Raw genomic sequence first — 6000 nt, 5'->3', positions numbered from 1 at the left:
TCCATCCAGTTAAAAAGTTGGAGATGTTTTCATGACTCGTCAGGAACAGAAAGTAGTTCTGCAGCCCTACTGTAAGCACACCGTGCCTGTTTAAAAGTTTTGCCACAGTAATACGACTGATTCAAAGAGATATATAACTTTGTCACTTGGTTTTTAAGTTCTGCAGAAGGGCCTCACAACTTTAACACAGGTTAAAGCAGGAACTCCTTACTGAGAGGCAGAGTTCAATATTACTTTGGTAGAGAATCTGCAGTTCTCTGTTCTTTAACTATGGAATAAATACTATGAAGAATATTTGATTCAAACAGACTTTATAGAAGTTTTGATAATTATGTTATCTATTTATCAAAATGCATTTAAATAGGAGAACTAAAAGAAAAGGAAAGATTACAAAACAACTTTGAGTGTGTTGCTGTCTGCATTATATGTTATTGTCTGTCTTATGGGGCTATTTGATGGGGATTAGCCATAGACCAAACAAACTGCTGTATTCTGCTATAAGCTGTAAAGGAAAAGTCCGGTAATATTCAGAATTCAAACTTCTGAAAGTACTTTAAGTATGAAATTGTTATATACTGTTCAATAAATTATAAGTGTTTATAATTAAGAGTAATTTTAATTTGAATGTGCTTTACTGGAGGCATCCATGTTTTTTAAAGAACACTACTGCCACCTACTGGTTTGTGACGCCACGGTGCGGTATCGGCTGTTGATCAAGTCCCAGTGCTGTATCTGGTGTTTGTCACAACGCGCTATCATCCAAGTCATCTTGAAAACATTCTTATTACAAATGTTGGCTACATATTACAGGTTTCTTTCCTCTGGCCAGAATTTCAATGACAAATCCTCCCTCTTCAAGTTGGCAATCCAACAACGAACCCGTCCGTGGAGGATCATGAATCGGAAAGGTGAAATTACAAAAACATTTTTCACTTTTGCCTGATATATTACAACATCTAACTACCATGCACGTGGGCATTGTCAGTTTCACTATAGCTCTCTGGTGAATTTATATGGTAAAGTCTTCTGGAAATCTTCAATATTTGTTGTTGATTGCAGATGTTTCTAGTAGTTCTCATTGATTTTGCTTGTAAAGCGACAAGAATGGTGCTAGGCTTACCGCACCCTGATGTCACTGCTGGAAGATTTCAGGAGTGAGGTGTTACTATATTTGGGCAAAAATGGCCGCTCCCAGACTCAGTGATCGCGACAAAAATTGTTTTTATTTTTTTTACAGATTAACGCTAAATTCATTAGATCACCGCGGACGTATTAGTTTTAGGTAAAGAAAATGATCCATTGATTATTCCTTGAAAACTGGACTTTTCCTGTGTGATTAAATGACTCTTTCTCGCCTCAAACTATTCTCTCTGGAAAACCCTGAAAGTAATATTTCATTTTTTGGTTATATGTTTATGTGAAGAGGTGAAGTTTGTGTGAAGAGGCCTTCAGCTTCCTTCTGAGCATGAGCTCTATTTCTTCAGTAAATTAGGTAGGTTACTGCTGAACCTGATCTGTTTCTATAGTTTTGATCCAGTTTAGCTTTTTGATTTCTCAGGAATATTATTGCTTCCACTTGTGTTTTAGATCCAATCCCATCGAACGTATTTATGCAGTTATTCCCTTTGATTTATACCCTCATACAGTAAGCTTTTAAAGTAAGAGTAATCAACATTTACATAAGAAACCTCATCTTGATGAATATTACTTAATTACAGACTTAAATATATTATATATTTCATATCAAAAATTTTGTTAGAAGGGTTTCTGAGATTAAGTCAGGTTTTAGTGATCACCATTGCACTTAAACAGCACTGCTGAACGCCACTAATGATATGATGGCCTTAGATAAAGGATTTGTGCATGTACTTGTCTTGTTAAAGATCAGTAGCTAATACTGCCAGTCACAATGCTTGGACATGTTGTAGGAATTAGAGAACACTGCTAAGCTGGTTAAATCTGCTATATCCAACAAGACATCGGTTTGGTCAGGAAATTGAAAAACTTCCTTAAACTCCAGTGTTATTTAGATAGTAGCATAGGGTTTGGTGATTGAGCCAGTTCTCTTCATATACTTCCTTTGGGTTGAAATTATTTGGGATTAATTTCCTGTTATGCTGATGATACGCAACTGTTTTTATCATTTTATTCTGATAAATCAAGTCATTTAAGACATAAAAAACCCGAATGTATTAATATGTTCTACATTTAAATCTAGAAAAGGGAGAAGCTGCCAGTTTTCAAACAAGCCTTTTAAAGAAATGATTATCCCAAGCACTAATTTCACCTTTATTTGCCTGCATCCCTAGAAGGACAGCAATAGGACAGGCACTGGAAGAGCAACGTTCCCTATCCCTGGTCTATACATTTGTTAATTCAGACTGAACTATTGTAAATTCCATAAGCAGCCCTAAACTCATTGATGTCGTTGCAGGATAAAGGATAAAAAGATAAAAGTAGATTATCCCTAAATCCAAATGCCACAAATTGTAGCTCCTGCTCCTTGGTCCTCTTCTTCACCTTCCATGGGCTCAACAGTAAGAATACTATTGTTGGTATGAAACAGAATTCTGGATATCTGTGTTACATCTGGATAGCCTTCAGCCTTTCGATGGTCATTACATGACAGAAAGCCACATGGATAACAGGCTTGTCAAATTGGGACATTAAAATTGTCCAAAAAAGGACTACACGAAATTCAAGTTACACAAATGTAGGAAATGGGTGAAGCTCTCCATAATAAATCCCAGATGAAACCCAAAGCATGTGGTGTGTCATTTTATGCGTAACACAGACTAAACATTAAGAAATAATATATTTTTGTTAATTTCCATGAGGTAGACTGTCCTTTACATCTGTCATACAAATTGTGATTTAAGAAATTTACTGCTCAAGGTGGCCCTTTAGAGTAGTTCTGCTAGTTTGATTCTGATACTTTACTTCCTCCTTTTGTAGAGGGAAGTTCCTTTTTTTAATAGAAGTGCCCAGGATAAAGTGCATGAGCAAGACAAAGAGAGGAGGAAAAAAATAAGTAATCTCTTCCACTATGAGATCTTTATGAAGAAAGCTATAAGAACTCCAAACCCTAGACAGAATATCGGGAATGCAGCTTTTTAACAAAACTGTCATGATCTTGGCACTGATGACTGGATTAATGATTAATTCCATCCAGCTGCGAGCTCCACCCAGTTTCTCATTACTACTTATAATATCCATCTGTTCTAGCTTTTATTTAATTAAACTGTTTTCTCAACAGCCATCAGTTGGAGATTATTCAAGCCGTAGGTGAGGGTTATCTAGCGTACCCAGTTTGTTGTTTGTTGCTTGGACTGAGCCTTATAACCAGGTTAGTGACTCACACGCTTGTAATCGTCCTCTGTCAGAGTTACGTGGTCACTAACCTGTGTTTTCCCCTCTGCAGAGATTCTGGCCTTTTTTGTGTTAACTGTTGAGTCACAAATTCATCAAGCAGTCAATAAACACTATTATAAATCACTTCAGTCTGTCTGCCTGAATTCTGAGTCAAAACTTCTGGGTTCTAACAAAGCCGTTGCTGCAGGATCATATCCTCAACCCCAGTGCCTCTGTGCTGATCAATGAGACCAATTGAATAGAGAATTTAAAGACTAGAAAACCGAACGGAGGTGGGTTGGCAGTGTTTTGTGAACAACAGATGGTGTCATCCAGAACATGTTACTATGAAGTTTCATGACTGCAGTCTGAATATTGAACTGTTCACAGTTATTTTTCATCTATAATATTTACCCAGAGACCTCACCAGTATTGGTTTGGCAGCTGTTTACATTCCCCCTCCTGCTGTTCTCAATTCTGTGTGATTTCATTTGTTCAGTTGTTGCTAAGCTACAGACACAACAGCCAAATGGGTTTGTGACACTAACTGGTGATTTTAGTCATGTCTCACACTTTATTATAGTTGTTGTTCCAACAGTTTATCAGCTGCTGTACCAGGAATAATAAAAGTTAAGACTTATTTTATGCAAATGTCAAAGAGTCATACCTAAATTAAGTAAGACTTCCTCTTGGGATATTTGATCACAATTTTCTTTTTACTGCTCAGAGTATAAGCCAATTTATAAGAAACAATCTGTAGGAAAGAGAACCATAAGATGATGGTCATGGGAAGCTAAATAAGTCCTGGAAGGTTGTTTTGAGACTAGACTGTTATGCTTGTAGTAGCCACACGGTGAGGACAGTACATTTACAGGACAGTACTACACGGTACAATGACTGTAACTCACTGTATAAAAAACTGTGGAGATAATTACATCCGCTCAAGAGCAGAAACAAAATTTAACTCAGGCAAAAATTATGAACAAACAAGGTGACTGCAAATTTAAAGCAAGACTGAGCGATTAGAGAAATGACAGGGCTGCACCTGAATTAATTAAATTGAGCAAGAAAGAAAGGAATTCATGAAAAAAAGTGTTGGCGATGCCAATGGCTTCTTTTCCCATAATCTTGTGACTTACGCAATGAAGATTTTAACTGTTATGCTGAAAAAAAAGAATCTACTTAAACATATTTGATTCAAAACACAATTAGTGCCTTATAGTATGGGTAGTTAAAAAAAAGCATGATCTGTTATTAATGAAGAAATATATATCTACACATAAGTTATAATTAACAATCTGGGTATTTTAGGGATTAAAACGCCTTTTCTAGAGTCATATAAATTATTGCTAAATTAGGGATCCTAAAAGCCTAAATGTTTGTTTGGATGACCTTCATTTGGTTCACCTTATCAGCTAAAACTGGAACAACACAGCTATTCCTGTATTGGCTGAAAATAAATGCCTATAGTCACTGATGGTTTTAAAATGTTGCAATCACTAAGTTTTATCTGATGATTTTTTTCGCAGCCACTACACCATCAGCAGAGGCAAAGAATCCTGTAGTGACAGTGGATCTGGGATTACTCCTTTCCTCTGGTGACGTATCAGTTACAACTGTAAACACACTGGCTGTGCTGAGCCAGACAGCACTGCAGCCACACGTGTAGTGATTCTTGCTCCGTGTCCACTAAACTGCTACAGCTCTTTCCACGAGCGATCGGTTACTGCAAAGAGCACTATTCTGTGGAGGGCTTTCTAGAGGCAGCGCAATGACAGATGCGCTCAAAGAGTGTGGCCCTTCAAAATAAAAGACGCGGGACTTTAAAAACAAATTAAATATTTTTAGTACTGGAAGAAAAACTAACTTTACGAAATTGTGTAAAACGTCATTGGATTAAGTATGGGATTTTAAAGTTCACCGAGCAGAAAGAAATATATTATCTGCTTCCTTTAATATTTCAATTTAATTTCACAATATCTCACACTTCTGTCTTTTTTTTCTTTTTAATTTCCAAATAGTTTTGATTTTAGGTCAGTAGAAATTGTCCAATAAACCAAATAAATCTCAAAGGAGTCATTTAACCTATTTTATTATTATTATTATTATTATTATTATTATTATTATTATTATTATTATTGTTATTATTATTCATCCTATTCCTGCATAAAGAATAAATATTTCACAATATTTTGTCTTTTTACTCCAGCTGTTTATAGACTATAATCAATTATAGCCTAAAAGAATATTTTCAGTTCTTGCCCCCGATGCACATACCCTGAAAAGAATTAGTAAAGTAAGGCTTAAGTTCAAGAATTTTGTTTTACTCTCAGGGTTTTGTGACTCACAGCCAAATAACAGCTTGAATTAAAATGTCAATTTAACCAGGATCAGCATAATCTGGGTTGGATATGTGTACGTTATAAACTTTTCTTAGATAATTATGTGAATTATTGTTATTAAAGTTGTTGTTAATTAAATTGAGCAAACAGATCTAAGCCCTAAAGGTTATAGCTACATTATTTAAACTATTTATAAGAATAAACACCATCATGTTGCATAATTTATATGGAACATTTTTATAAAGGCATCAATGATTGTTTGATCAAGGATTTTATACAAATAAAAACCATTTTCAGATCAGTTTCT

This window comes from Cyprinodon tularosa, unplaced genomic scaffold, assembly GCF_016077235.1.
Source record: "Cyprinodon tularosa strain WSP-4 unplaced genomic scaffold, ASM1607723v1 ctg133, whole genome shotgun sequence".
Classification (NCBI taxonomy): domain Eukaryota; kingdom Metazoa; phylum Chordata; class Actinopteri; order Cyprinodontiformes; family Cyprinodontidae; genus Cyprinodon; species Cyprinodon tularosa.
This window is presented reverse-complemented; position numbering follows the sequence as displayed.